The 16,100-nt window shown below is 39.8% G+C and overlaps 1 protein-coding gene across 2 annotated transcripts in view; it reads left to right on the top strand.

Annotated features, from left to right (window-relative positions):
- The first annotated feature begins 1,693 nt into the window (after positions 1 to 1,693).
- TMEM108 (transmembrane protein 108) overlaps positions 1,694 to 16,100 on the top strand; it is a 285,211-nt gene continuing 270,804 nt past the window's right edge. Inside the window, exon 1 of one of the 2 annotated variants that reach the window (XM_075587118.1) lies at positions 1,694 to 2,164. The gene's annotated coding sequence lies outside the window, so the exon portion shown is untranslated. The remainder of the gene's footprint in view (positions 2,165 to 16,100) is intronic. The other variant, XM_075587117.1, reaches the window with a different exon arrangement.

Below are 16,100 nucleotides of genomic sequence, written 5' to 3'. Positions count from 1 at the left end.
ACCTACACCTTGCTGGTCTCCTATTCTACTCGGCTGTGCACCGCTGGAATCCCAGGATTTCTACCGGTACAGTGAACAAGGCTGAATTCTAAAGCAGATTTTAGAAAAAATGCAATTTAAAAGCACAAACATGGTTGTTACATCACTTAAATGAGACCTGAGGTGTCTTCTGATGCTGGAGGATGTTTTATGGAATAGGACCACTTAGTAAATTGTGTTATATGTAGGAACAATGTAACATTCTAAATCTGTAACTAAAACTAAATTATATTACAACCAGAGACTGACTTGATGCCTGTTTTATTCCAACTTAGACAATTTAGCAATATCTCTGGCACAGAAATACTGAACCAGCATCTCTGATCATAAAAGATGCGGTAACCTTTCATGGACAGAATTATTGTACAAGCTTTTGGAAACTCACACATCTCTTCTTTAGATGTATTTGTCAATGCATACGCCTATGAAGCTTTACTTCTCAAAAACTGAATTGTAGGGTTTTAAATTAAAAAGTAGTACATTTTAGTAAAAAGAGTAGTCTGTGTTTAAAAGTAAAACAAATTGCGATACTCTGTACCATTAGTGCTATTGTACTTAGACCACTGATCATAATCGTATTTACTGGAGTTATAATCTGGATCATGAAAGACGAGGAAGTAACTGAGTTCATATCCCGATATAACAACAATATGGCTAGTCTAGAACTCTGCACTGAATTAAAAAAGTGCAGTACATTTCTCAAGTAAAAACAAGAAATAGTTCAGTAGACCCCATACATTTACCAGAACTACTTACTGTACTGTACCCAGAACTGTACCCAACTTTCCTGTCTTCAAGTATTTCTGAAAATGTTTTGTTGGTCCTTAAAGCTTCAGACATCAGTTAAATAATAAATGTATAACTTCTATCCAATGCTGTTTTTTGTTTGTTTGTTCCTCTAATATTTTTTATCATTTTCTGACAGGCAGATTTGGTAAAAAAAAAACAATCTGTTTTTATTTAATAGCAGCTTCTAGTATCCGTATGGGTCCTCAGGAAATGTATGTTCAGTTTAGGTTGTGATACTTTTAAGGGACAACAATAGGGTTTTTTCATAAATAAAATTATAGTTTGGAGTGTTTTGTAAACCTCAGATGTTTTTAAGTATACAGAACACCTGCAGTACCTGCCAACACATCCGCTTACAATTAGAAGCTGGATAAAATGATGAAAGAAGGTATGTGTAATTGGGTATTTGAAAAATCCCAGATACCTGTGCTACTTAGCTGGCAGGAGTGACAAACACATTTTGGTTTCTTCAAATGTACCTACAGTACAATGCTATTGTATAGACCAGGAAGAAATGTAAGTGCACGTGGGAGCAGAGAACAACTCATTTTTGTTTTCAACGCCACACCCCTCCTCACTACCACTGTTTCCAAGAAGGGATTTTTTTTTTAAATAAACCTTAAATATCACATGAATCTCTTTTTAAATAATGTCTAAAATAATGTTTTTGAACGAATTGTATTTTCCAGCATTCACGCACATACATTACTGTTGCTGTATTTGATGGTAATTTATGGTACTTATGTCTGTGTCTAATCTGGCGCACAGATACTGTAGAACAGCAAACCTCTGCCCTCTGCTGAGAAATACTATATAACTTTATTGAATAAGCCCATACAGTGTTTATCAGCAGATATACTGTACACAGAAGGTGGCAGAAGTTTGCTGCGCAGACTGTGTACTCATTGGCAGAATAAGACCCTCAGTCTCAGCCCAAAGCTTGCTTTAGGAGCCTGGTATGAGCAGCTGACACTCAGGACTGCCAAGCGTCTGCATCTTGTACTGTAAGATAGTCCAAACAAACAAGCGGGGGCTACAAAACCACCGCTCCCTGCGGTACAAGTGCCAGACCTCAGCGTCTCCCTTGGAGTGTAAAGGCAGCCCTGTGCGCTGTGCTCATTGGCTGACGCTGCTACAGTACTGTATGTGACTCATGCCAAACTGCATGCGTTATTGGCCTCCACAGTGGCAGACTCTGCTGGGGGAGGACTAGCCTGTGCTGGGGAGATACAGACCAGAGATAGACACATACAGGGGAAGGAGGAGCACAGGGATACGTTTGCATATACTTGCCTATCTGCACTGCAATTACTGGAGGCTGCAGTCCACCGCTAAGGTAAGATCTTATTTGGATCATATGTAATTGTTTTTTTTGCTATTCATTGCACTGAACTTTATCATTTCTCTTTACCGAGTGTCTGCACTTTTGCTTCCCCATTTCCAAAATGCTGATCATCTGTTTTGCCGTTTGCATTGATGTATGCAGGAGGTTTCTAGCACCATCTGAAAGGTGTTTGCAAGATTAGAGGGGGTTGTTAAAGTATCCTGGGAATCTAAATCCGTAGATCGGGGATTGATTTGCGAATCGTGGAAATGTATTGCAAAGCATTAGTAATAATGGAAAGGCGGCTGTGAATAATTAAGGGGTGAGGGTGTATGTGTATATGAAAATAAAAGTAACTGACCTATGTCATCTATAGGTTGAAAGCTAATCTTTATCTATCAGGACTGCGTAGGTGGTTAATTAAAATTGTGCCAAGACTCTTAGTGTTACATGATGTATATCAATTGCGTAGCACTTGGGGTGGGTTAAAATGTAACTCTTTCTGTGTATGCAAGGCCCTAAAATACTACATTTTAGTGAAAGGGACGAATAGATGTAGGAGTATAGCCACATAAAGACATGGAAGTAATTATACAACTGTGTAGGAAATGCTTGCAAACTTACTCATGTTTCCCCCTATATAGTATTTAATCTTAAATTAAAAACGGGGGCTCATACATTTAATTAAAATTGCATATATTGTACACCATCAATATATTTATTGTTACTAGTTGGTAAAAAAAAAAATATATTAACTGCTAGATGGATTTTATTAGACTATCTGCACCAAAAAAAAATCTGTGTAATGGACTTCACAATTTACAATCCTAATCCTGACAGCAGAATCTGTATAACATTGACATTCAACAAAGAGCAGCTTCTCCATGTGTTGATAGGAACAGATGTTATATCCTGGAAGCCGATCTCTAAATTAACCAGGATAAATTCAGATAATCCTACAGACAGATCATGATCATACCATTTGACTGCAGCCTGTTGAAAAGGGTTCTAAGCAAAAACAAACCAATCAAATGGTACATAGATAATGCATTACATTTTTTACTTTTGTATTTTTGTGGGCTCATTTCAAAAACACGTAATGAAGTTAGGACCAATGACCCATATTATTTGCTTTCACCTGCACCAAAATATTCATTAATAACTCTGCATCACCTTTGTAGAGAGGAGATTCAGCACTGATGATATGGACAGCTCCCCTCTCTATCACTTCATGTCAACGGATCCCTTTCACTGTACAGTATATAAGAGCTGGCGATAAACCAGCAGGGGGCCTTATTGATCCAAGACGTTTCAGATGCACAGACAAATGACAATCACAGCCTAGGTTACCTAGGGGATTTCTGGTAATTTAGATGACAGATCTGGGAAGACTGTGAATCAAAGGTCTTGGTGTTAGCAATTTGCAACATCTTTTTTATTTATACATTATTAACTGTTGCAGCAGAATAAAAATAAATTGTAGAGGGTCCAGGATAAACAGTAATTCTGTGTGTTGTCATGTGATCAGAGCCACCCTCGGCATACTGGTTTTGAATCCAAGTACCAGGTCCATGTTACCTAGGTTTGCATTTATTTCACTGGGCCTCAGGCACCTCCATTTACATTTTTGTGTCTATAAGAATCAGACACACATATTCTGCCTTCAAAACTCTGGCACTGCTCCCAGTGTTTTATTCCAAACATTTTCTATTCATATAGGCTCCATATTCCTGAAGGAGCTAAGACAGTTAACCCGAATTGCCCTACTTTCAATTTCTTTAGGATAGTTAAATATGTCAATTACTGCACCGACACACTTTATTCGAGCAAATACCCAGTATGTACCTGGCAGATACCTGGAATGCGCCGCTCCTCACCTCTGACAAGCCCCGTTGCGTTTGCCTTCCCAGCCTGGGTTCATGCCTGGCTGACGGGCGGCTGATCTGTTAAATGATAATGATTAGGATTTAATAGGCTGCAATGCTTCGCGTGTCTACCAGATGGCATAAATTCATGAATTGTAATGCAGTATATATATATATACTGTGCAGTATTGCAGCCAGCGGGAATAAAATGCTTCAATCCCTGCTTGGAAAATACCTCAATGCACTCGGGCAGAAAACAGTCACAAACCTCAATACACCCGGGTATACCCGAATTCGTGGGACTAGCCGAGCTCGAATAAAGTGTGTCGCCAGTGTATGTAAAAGCTAGCTACTGTATAGTTGGTCAAATATCAACATAAGTGAGGTTTGGGGGTCAAGCCAGAAATAGCACAACAAAACAACAAAATATACTCACAATTCTATAGAATGTAAATGTCTAGGTTGATCGAGACTATATCCAAATTAGTAAGACTGTCTAAATAAGTGAAAATTGACCGATCCATGTTTACAGATGGTATGATCATTACTTATAATTGGAAAAGTGAATAATATGAGGCTATTATTTTATTATATCTATGAGTATGTTGAATGCCTTTAAGGAGGTTGCCCCACATAGGACCAAATTAAACAAGTTGTTGTTTTTGCTGTGTTTTTTTCTCATAACTGTTTTTTATTTTTCAAAAAATATCAGACATTACATTTGCACTTCCAGGTAAGGGAGGAGCGCTCGTTCATGATTGCTATATAAGAAGAATGAGAAGAAACCAATAATAGTATAGCAGTAGAAACAAAGTCCTATCTAATATATACTGCAATGGTTTCACTCACAATAGACTTCTTTTATAGTATAGCGTTTCAGAGATCCTTCTCTCTCTGACGGGAGCCCTTTGAGTGGGTCTTCGTTGGGGTGTAAGGTAAGTGTAATCCCCTTCTGTTCTATGTTGTAAATCCTCATACAGTATGCCAATGGATGTGAAAAAGAGAGATACCGCAATAGTATAATACCGTAATAATAGTGTATTGCACAGATAAGCAAATGAATTAATACACTCACATTTCAAAAGATTAAAATATCATGGGAGAGGGCTGTTGAGGGTTGTATTCTGGTCTTCTGGTCTTTCCATCTGCTGTACACCGCATGCATCCGCATTCGTCACTTCCGGTGACGTCACTGACTCAGGGCGGAAACGGCTTCTCGGATGGTATCAGCACAGCAATGCCAGTCCCTTCACTCTCCAGTCCTCCCAGGATCAACGATTCAACGCGTTTCGCTTGGGTTTTGTCAAGAATCTGATTCTGACGTCACCGGAAGTGACGAATGCATGCGGTGTACAGCAGATGGGAAGACCAGAATACAACCCTCAACAGCCCTCTCCCATGATATTTTAATCTTTTCAAATGTGAGTGTATTAATTCATTTGCTTATCTGTGCAATACACTATTATTACGGTATTATACTATTGCAGTATCTCTTTTTTTCACATCCATTGGCATACTGTATCAGGATTTACAACATAGAACAGAAGGGGGATTACACTTACCTTACACCCCAACGAAGACCCCACTCAAAGGGCTCCCGTCAGAGAGAGAAGGATCTCTGACACGCTATACTATAAAAGAAGTCTATTGTGAGTGAAACCATTGCAGCATATATAAGATAGGACTTTGTTTCTACTGCTATACTATTATTGGTTTCTTCTCTTTCTTATTATATACCAATTCACGAACGAGCGCTCCTCCCTTACCTGGAAGACAAGAATACTACTACTGGGACAGCGAACAGTCCCATACAGGGGTGTAGAGCAGTGATTACTTCACTTTATATCACATTGTCACTTGGTTGAAGGTGACGGTTTTTTTCCCTTACTGAAGTATTGTATTTCACATTATATGTATAGGTATCACATTTCTGTTTAGATTTGACACATTTCACTATTCACTATTATTTTTTTAGACGTGCCCGGTCCACATTTTCTTTTGTATTACATTTGCACATCACATCAGGAAAATCATACATAGACATTCTTAATAGACCTACATAATAATAATAATAATAATAATAATACTAATAATAATAATAATAATAGTAATAATAATAATAATATCATACGTTCATAATTTTACAATACCATACTATACAAAACTTAAAAAGAAATACAAACATATATAGGCCCATGGTGGAAGTATTATTATCTCCTTTACCTTTTACACCCATTACACAGATACTTTGTCTCTTATATCTAAGTGTTTCGGGAGTAAATGTATATGAAGACAACCAAGTTTATTCTTGTACCTCATGTTTCGTTGGTTTTTTTTTTAAATCCATTTCTATATCCGAGAGTGTGTCTCTTTTGTCAAACTGCATTAGCATCAACAATTCTCTTTGTTTTTCTGATATTTTAGGTACAGATTTATTTATCCAATATCTTAATATACACTTTTTGGCAATAGTGGTTATGACAATTAGTAATTGTGGGACATGGATCTTTTGATTCTTACATACAATTTCAGAAGGCATGCATCCACCAAGTTCAACCTATGCTAAATTTAGACGACATATACTGTATCCTATATTTGGACTTACAGTATATTGACTTAGAGGAAGGCAAACAAAAATCCCAGTCAAATATTATCTAATGATATCTTATAAGGGAAAAATAAATTCCTTCTTGACTCCAAATATTGGCAATCAGATTACTCCCTGGTTCAACATCCGTCCCATATTTACTTATTTGTATATCCCTGTATACCTTTCCTTTCTAACAAGATGTCGAACCCTTTTTCAAGATATCTATTGTATCTGCCATCATAGTCTCCATGGGTAATGAATTCCATACTGCCCTTACTGTAAAGAACTCTTTCCTTTGTTGCTGGTGAAATCTCCTTTCCTCCAACATAAGGTATGTGCTGCCCTTCGGATGAATAGTTCCTTTGAAAGCTCCTTGTACTGTATTGTCCCCGAATACATTTTATATAGTTATCATATCCCCTCTTAGATGTAATGTATTGAAATGGATCCTATGTTTTCGGTTATTCGATATCAAATTGGTGAAAAAGTTGTTTAATAGTTTTATATATTTAGTGGATATCATTAAGGGGAGCATTTGAATAGCATGTATTAATTTAGGAAAGATGATCGATTTAATGATTTTGCATCTTACCACAACAGCAATGCCTAGGCCTCTCCATGCTTTTAAAAGTTTTTGTATTTTTACTATTATTGAAGGGAATTTTAATGTGTAAATCTCATCTGGATTTACTGAGTAGAATAATCTTAAATATTTTATACTTTTTTGCCACTTTAAAGGAAAGCGCAGGTAAATGTTGTGTCATTTATTTGCTATCATAACTTAATTGTAGTATTTCTGATTTGTGAAAATGTATTTTATTACCTAAAAAGGTGCTATTATTTTTTATCCCAAATTTCCTCCAAAGTTTCTCTTGGATTTGCAACAAATACAGCATGTCATCTGCCAAAAGTGTTACTTTAACTTCTTCATTATTATCTATTTTTATTCCCTGATATTTTTTGTAATTTCTTAATGTAGTTGCTAGTGGTTCTAATATTATTGCAAAAAGTAGTGGTGATATAGGGCATCCTTGCCTTGTACCCCTAGCTACTATATATCATTTTTTTCAGAAACAAAGCCCTGGGATATAATCCAGGATGTCAGTTTTGTGTAAAGGATTTTTATAATCTCTTGAAATTTTCCTTCTATACCAAAACGAGAGAGCGCTTCAAATATCTGTAAGTGATCTAAGTTTACGAGATCGAATGTTTTTTTCTGCGTCTAGATTTAACATAATTCCTGGAGGGGCTTTTTCATTACCCTTTAAACTTTTTAGAACCAATATTAATTTCCTAATATTTTTTACTGGGTTCATTCCACATATAAATCCTGTGTGATCTAAACGTATTAAATGTGGTTATACAAGCTGCAGTCTTTCTGCTAGTATTTTTGTGAGTAGTTTATATTCTAAATGTAGTAAGGATATCAAAGCTTGTACGAGACCGGGTTTAGCTCGTCTCTTCTTGGTTTTGGGAGAACTCTAATAAATACAGAACGTTTGAGAGGAGCAACATTATACTCCATTATTTAAAAAAAAGCTGTGTGTGCTGTGCACGCGCATAGTAAGTGAAACTTCTTTGACTTTTGTCACAGATATTGTATTTGTATTGGTGATGTTTTAATTAAAAATCAAAATACAATTTCATTGACAAAACGCAAATAAATTTGACTTATAATGCGCGTGCTCGGCACACATCCCCTGTATTAGCTATTTGCACTAAGTGTGAATTCCTTGTGTGTATGTGTGTCAGTCAGTGTGTGTATGGGTATGTGTGTCAGTGTGTGTATGTGTGTCAGTGTGTATGTATGTGTGTCAGTCAGTGTGTGTGTGTGTGTGTGTGTGTATGTGTGTGTGTGTGTGTGTGTGTGTGTATGTCAGTTTGTTAGTCAGTAGTGAGTGTGTGTGTGTGTATGTGTGTGTGTGTGTGTGTGTGTGTGTGTATGTGTGTCAGTCAGTGTGTGTGTATGTGTGTCAGTCAGTGTGTGTCAGTGTGTGTGTGTGTCAATCAGTGTGTGTATGTGTGTCAGTCAGTGTGTGTGTGTGTATGTGTGTCAGTCAGTGTGTGTGTGTGTGTGTGTGTGTGTGTGTATGTGTGTCAGTCAGTGTGGGTGTATGTGTGTCAGTCAGTGTGTGTATGTGTGTCAGTGTGTGTATGTGTGTCAGTCAGTGTGTGTATGTGTGTCAGTCAGTGTGTGTATGTGAGTCAATGTGTGTCAGTGTGTGTATGTGTGTCAGTGTGTGTATGTGTGTCAGTCAGTGTGTGTATGTGAGTCAGTGTGTGTATGTGTGTCAGTGTGTGTGTGGGTCAGTCAGTGTGTGTGTGTGTGTGGGTCAGTCAATGTGGGTCAGTCAGTGTGTGTGTGTGTGTCAGTCAGTGTGTGTGTGTCCTGCTGCAGCCAGGGGCGGGGTGTAACATTGCGCACCACCTCTCCCGCCCCCCACGCAAATTCTGCACACCAACTCCCCCTCCCCCCCCGCGGGGTACATGTGCCCGACACGGGCATGAGTGACCGAGCCCCTGTGCCGCGCGAGTTGCACCCGGGTTTGCGCCGTGTGCCAGTGGAGGGCTGAATGGCGCTGCTGCCAATGGGCGTTAGGAGCGTGTGGGGGGAAAGACGTTGCTGCCAGCCGCTTCTGCGCATGTGTGGCGTCCATCAGCGGCGCCATCACAACAGCGCATGCGCGGCATGGCAGCGGGCAGGGAACAGCGGCCATGGAACAGTAATTAGGCCGTTAGGAGCGGCGGATGAGGCGGCTATCGCCGCCGCATATGTCAGCAGCCGGGTGTGGGGGGGGTGTGGGGGGTGCGGCGGCGATTAGGAGTGGCGCCGGCGGCTATCGCCGCCGCCGCCGCATGTGACAGGGGACTTGTGAGCGGAGCAGCGTCCATTACGTGACGTCACTTCCGTTTCACATTTCGCCCCCCATCTATCCAGTTTTGTCCCATCAGGACTAGGTGCCACGAAAGAAGTTTCACTTCAAAAATGTGCTTGTGTCCCCATCAGGCCCCTGGGCTTTGTTTTGAGTTAACGATTTTATCACCTTCAGAACGTCTTCTAATATTACATCCATATTTAATTTTTCTAGCTGTTCTTTATTTATTTGGGGAATTATAATTTTTCCCCAAAGCTGTCTTTTGATTCTTTGTTTACCAGTTCCCCTAAATGCTAATGTTTTTAAAAGTTGTAACTTAGAGCTTGGGATCAGTTTTCATGTGCCCATCTCTTCCCGTTTCATTGTCTTTTCTGCTGAAGTTATAACAAGGATGTGAGGTGCATAAATCCGAATACTTTTTCATTTGGGTGCAGCATGGAAAATCACCATCTTTTCAGGAGAAAATAAATACTTGAAATGCACTGCTTTCTTTATTTAGTTAGCAAGTCATTAATCAACCAAGATTTTAACCCTTTGTGCTCATTATGGCAATTTTTCTTTTTTGCTCCTGAGTAGAAATGCAACTTGAAGATGGCAACATGAAAAAATGCAACATGAGCAAAAATCAAGCCATTTATGCTAATTTTATTTAGTTACCTTATAACAGTGGTCTCCAAACTTTTCAGTACGAGTGACACATCGTATATTCGACACATTTTCGCGGGCCAAAGAAAAAAAATATTTTTATAATTTTATATATATTTATATATTTTATAAATGAATATTTTTATTTGGATCTTTTTGGGGTAATCAGCATCATATGATTCAGAACAAAAGAGAAATGTGACAATTACAAAGAAAGGATGCCATGCTTACACTGGGAAATGATATATAATGAGCAAAAATATATATATTTCAAGTTGCTGCAGGCCGAATAAAATCTTGTGGGGGGCCTGATGTGGCTCCCGGGCCATAGTTTACAGACCCCTGCCTTATAACATGCTTAAAGGAAGGTGAGCTTCTAAGCTTTCTCTTTCCTAAATTGCCCCTATGCATTTATTCATACGTACAGTTCATAATTAATGCATGTGTTCCTCATATAAAATATGACTTCAGTACTCCACAGATATCTTTGTTGGCTGCTTTTTATCTTTTATCTGTTGAAAGAACACCAGTTTTGTATTTTAACGTTTCCCTCTTCACTTATGCAGAAAACGTAATTGTTTCCATGTGTTGCTATGGTGATTTCAAGCTGCCATCCTGCCCATTATTTTTTTGTATTGCTCTGATATTTATTTTACAGCATCATTATAAACATGTAATTTATAAGCTTGCCGATGCAATAAGCTGATGTCCCTGTCTTATTACAGCAATAATGGATGGGATTGTGTTAATAATATTTACAGCAGGGACTGTTATTAAAAATTAATACCTTGTGTTACATTTTTTCTCAAACATAGGGCTTGGCATGTTATTCAACAGCTCTGGGCCTTATTCTAATAAATCTGAGTCAGCCTTTCAGGCAGTTTTCTGCCGTAAATCCCCATTGACTTCAATGGGAATTTCCAGATGAAAACTGCCTGAATTGCAGCATTGGACTTTATAAAATTACCCTTGGTGTTTTATTTAACAGTCCTCACTAATTGTAAAGGTGCAGTGGAACTTAGATGGTCAAAATACTCTTTTTAAATAACTTGTCAGGGTAACTGGCTTCCTTAGAAAATGTAACTTTATGAATCACATATATAGCGGTGGCTGGAGCTCTCTACCTACCCTGTCATGTAAGTTCTTGTAAGACACAGATAGTGACAGGCTGTCCTGTGGGGTTTTTCCGCTCATGTTGACTTCCTGAGTGACAGGAGTGGTGGTGCATGTGCTGGGCCCTCCCTCTTCGAGCTACAGGAAGGAAGTGCCTAAATTATAGTATGAAGTTCAGCCCCTTAGGGGTGGGTACATAATAATAATAATAATAATAGCATGATCTTGTATAGCGCTGCTAGTTATATGTAGCGCTTTACAGAGACATTTTGCAGGCACAGTTCCCTGCCCCGTAGAGCTTACAATCTATGTTTTTTGGTGCCTGAGGCACAGGGAGATAAAGTGACTTGCCCAAGGTCACAAGGAGACGACACCAGGAATTGAACCAGGCTCCCCTGCTTCAAACTCTCAGTGCCAGTCAGTGTCTTTTACGCTCTGAGCCGCTCCCTCTCCCATTCTTAATTCTGTGATTGGGGTTCCAACAAACTCCTTATGGAGTAGGAGCTCTGAGCTCTCCTCCTGGCTGGGAGAGAGAGACATGCTCAGTCCCTCATGGGCTGATGCACTAACCAAATCCAGAGAGGCCTCACTATCACTAGCAGGCCAGTACCATCCAGATGCCAGGGGTCTACCTTATCAACTAAAGCATTCGCTGTAGCAACATTGCAGTGGCTGCTATAATAAAGATCATCCTCATTTATACTTCTGGGTCCGCATTAGTCTGTGTGGAGGAAGTATTGTGAGAAAGGACTGTCATAGCGGGGACTGCCTTTAGCCTTGCTAAAGCCCCCTATGTCTGGAGGTGCTGTCACCAAGAAGAAGAACCAGAGGAATCCCTAAAAGTCTGCCTGTCTTCCCCCACACCTTCGTGGGTACCTCAGCTCTTCTGTGCCAAACAGGTAATCAGCATTACACCTAGCAATAGCCATGACTAAATCTCCCAGGGGGGGGGACATGTGCTACACATACTTTTTATATGTATTGTTTTTTGTCAGGAATACTGGATTCGAGCATATCAGATACTTCTGTTTACCTGTTTTACTAATGATTTCAGAAGAAGAATCAGGGCACTACGGATTTAAAATTAAAGTGAATCTGCAGCATCCACGTCCTCCCGGTCAGGCGGCGGCAGCGTCATCCAGGGCTCTTTACAGGGCTTCTTCCTCCCTTCTGATTGGTCCTGGCTTGATCTGCATACTCCCGCAATATCTTCGGTGGCGCGTGACCTCATCGTGCATCGGCGTGGAACGCGTGACGTCATCTGGATGCTCCGTCCGGGTGTTGATATGTTGCTGTGCAACCCGGCTATGCTCCTCTGCGCAAGTGCTCCTCTCATGCCGGTCTCCGTTGTTTTAGTGGTGTAATGTTGTCCCATAGCCATCTGCAGCAATGTTCACCATGGGAGGGATGACAAAAAATTATCAGCTGACAGTACCAAAAAGTCCTTGTGCCAAAATTACTAAGTATTTTTTATGCCAATAAAAAATAGCCATTAAAAGTGAAAAAAAAAAAATATGGAATATGGTCCTCACATCTGTTACATTTGAAATACAGTAAGAAATATATTATTATATATAGTGTCCAAGATCTACAATGAGTTACACAAAAGTGGGACTAGACTGCTGGGCTCAGTTGGGGAGAAAAGGATCCAATCTGCTGGGCTTCCCTCTAGGATCCAAACTGCTGGGTTGGCGGAGATCTCACAGAGGCACCGACTAACAGGAACGCAGGACGTCCCTTTTGACTGGAGAAGAACTCAGACAGGACTTGAAATCTTTGTGGAGTGTTTCCTCCTCGGATCCCAGCTGAGTCTAGCAGTTTGTGAGGAAGTTTTTTCTGACTGAGCCCAGCAGTTTGGATCCTAGAGGAAAGTCCAGCTGAGCCCAGCAGATTGGATCCTTTTCTCCCCAACAGGGGCCTAGCAGCAGCACTCTTTAACAAGTGGTGGAAGACCCTTTTCTGCCAAATAGGATCATCTTTCTGCCTGCATAAAACATCTATCCTGTAAGTAAAAAACAACACAGGAGGAATTTTCTCCTTATATACAGATTACACTATCTTCTGTTTTAGTTTTTTCTCTCTTGTGCGCTTTAGTTCTTTTTCTTTTCCCCTTTGATTTTTTCTCTCCGGGTGAGAGTTTTGGCCAGCTGCAGGGAGAGATAATTTATCTTGAGTACTTTTATCTTTTAATTTTATCATATATTGGTTTGAGTGTTTTTCTTTTGCGCAGTTCTGGACAATTAAAACCCGTATTTAGGCTGTTGCATACTGAACAGTTATGGCACTTAAAACATCCTGGTCTCTGAATACTCAAGAAGTGTGGAATGGTATAGTACTCTTTTCTGTTTGAAAAAGCAAATTTCTTAGGTTCTGCCCTCTCTGATGCGTGAATCTGGGAGGATATTTGCACACATAATTTAGTGCTTCATAACTCTCCCGGACATTCCAATGTTTAATAATACAGTGTTTAAAAAATGTGCTTGCTGTCGTGTATTTTGACACTATTGTCTTCCTATCTGTGTCTTTTGGCTGGGAATTATCTCTGCCACCAATTCTATTAACCAGCCTTGCATAACATAGAGGGCAGAACCTAAGAGATTTGCTTATTCAGGTAGATAGAAGAGTACTATATCACTCCACACTTCTTGAGTATTCAGAGACCAGGATGTTTTAAGTACCATAACTGTTCAGTTTGCAATAGCCTAAATACGCAACCTAAATACGGGTAATGAATTTTCTCACCTGAGAAGTGGGGAAAGGCATACAATTAAGAACAGGATTACATGAGTAACAACAAAAGTGGTCTATATGATAACATGCCTTTGTGGCTTATGCTACATAGGCAAAACAACACAGATGCTCAAAACACGCTAAAATAGAGCATAACAGCAAGATCAATCATTCAGCAGAAGAGACCGCACAAATAAAATACTACTTTGATTTTAAGCACTCTGTCTCATCCCTTAAACTTATGGGCATAGAACAAATACAAAAATCCATATCATGGATAGACAAGGATGTCACGCTATTACAACGAGGGGCGTACTGGATGTTTACCCTTGACACGGTATTCTCCAAGGGGCTTAATCACAACTTATCCCTTGGGTGCTTTCTCACTGAAAGATAAACTATAGCCGAGGTGGGCAACCCTATCGTCAATCTTCACAAGTGGCGAATTGGCCATGAAAGTGTGGCAAATTTGAGTTTGCCAGCTCCCACAGTAAAATAAACTTCTTCCTGACAGCGTGTGCTGGTTTCTGCTTTCTGAATGAGTTAACGAAGTGAACCAGCAGCAGGTGATAGTGCTGAGGTGAGTGAAGCAGACGAACAGTGTGTGTTATTTTAAATGTTCGATTGAGCAACCTAATTTCTCAATTTTTACACAGTGCGGCGATTTTCACTTCTCATTCGCCACACCTGTGGCTACATTGAAAAATAGGTTGCCCACCTCTGAACTAAAGGATAGGGACATTTTTATAAATGTATTTACATATCTTTCTTTACTTTGTTGCTGTTTCTGATACCTTTCTGAATTATAGGATGGTATATCAATCTATAAGGTTTGTGTAACTCTTGTTTTGGATCTTGGACACTATATATAATAATATATTTCTTACTGTATATATATATATATCTCAAACGTAAAAAATGTGAGGACCATATTCCATATTTTCTCTTTTTTCACTTTTAATGGCTATTTTTTATTGGAATAAAAGACACTTAGTAATTTGGGCAAAAGGACTTTTTGGTACTGTGAGCTGATAATTTCTTGTCATCTCTCCCATGGTGAACATTGCTGCAGATGGCTATGGGACACCATTACTCCACTAAAACAACGGAGACCGGCATGAGAGGAGAGCTTGCGCAGAGGAGCATAGCCGGGTTGTCCAGCAACGTATCAATACCCAGACGGAGGATCCAGATGACGTCACACGTTCCACACCGATGCACGGATGTTAAACGACACCGAAGATATCGCGGGAGTACAGTGGCGGCCGCCTTTATCCTAATGCGGCCGCCACCACGGGAATTTTAAAACCGCGGAGGCGCGTGGCTTTTTTTCGGCAGGTTTCCCGCGCCTCGGGCGCTTTCCATGATAAGCGCCATTAGCGCTTATCTGATGATGCGGCCGCCGCGCGGGAAACTGCGATAGAAACGGAGAAAAGCCCCGCATTTATCCGGGTAAGTTGTAGAATAAAGGCGGCCGCCACAGTATGCAGATCAAGCAAGGACCAATCAGAAGGGAGAAAGAAGCCCTGTAAAGAGCCCTGGATGACACTGCCACCACCTTACCGGGAGGATGTGGAGCTTGCAGATCGAAGGACAGCGCGGGATGATGTGTACACACCAGCTGATGAGTACCAATGCAGATATCTGATTTTGGGACTATTTATTTGGGACATTTTGGTTCACTTTATTATGCCATTAACACTTGAGAAAGGATGACATGCTGGGCGAAACGTCGATTCCTTTGGCTGAATAAATTCACTTTAATTTGAAATCCGTAGTGCCCTGATTCTCTTCTCTTCTTTCATATTCATTTGGATTATCCCACAGGTTTTCCCTGGACCAGGTGCACCGGTAACTGTATTTCTAAAGATTATTTATTTATGGTGTGCAGCATCCACTTACCTTTTTCTTGCTAATGATTTCACCATCATTACTTTGCAAATAAAGTAACAAAGCTATGTTAACAAGTTCGAGGACTGGCAAACACCAAAAGACATTAGTTAAAGAGGATGAAAACTATCCAAAGCATTTGTTTACCGTGGCTAAGTTAAAAGTTTAAAATATATGTTTTTAAATACTTATACTTGTGTTACCTATTAAAAATGGCACTATCTGTAGTCCACACACCA

This window comes from Ascaphus truei, chromosome 2 (genome assembly GCF_040206685.1).
Source record: "Ascaphus truei isolate aAscTru1 chromosome 2, aAscTru1.hap1, whole genome shotgun sequence".
In the NCBI taxonomy this organism is placed as follows: Eukaryota; Metazoa; Chordata; class Amphibia; order Anura; family Ascaphidae; genus Ascaphus; species Ascaphus truei.
This window is presented reverse-complemented; position numbering and strand designations above follow the sequence as displayed.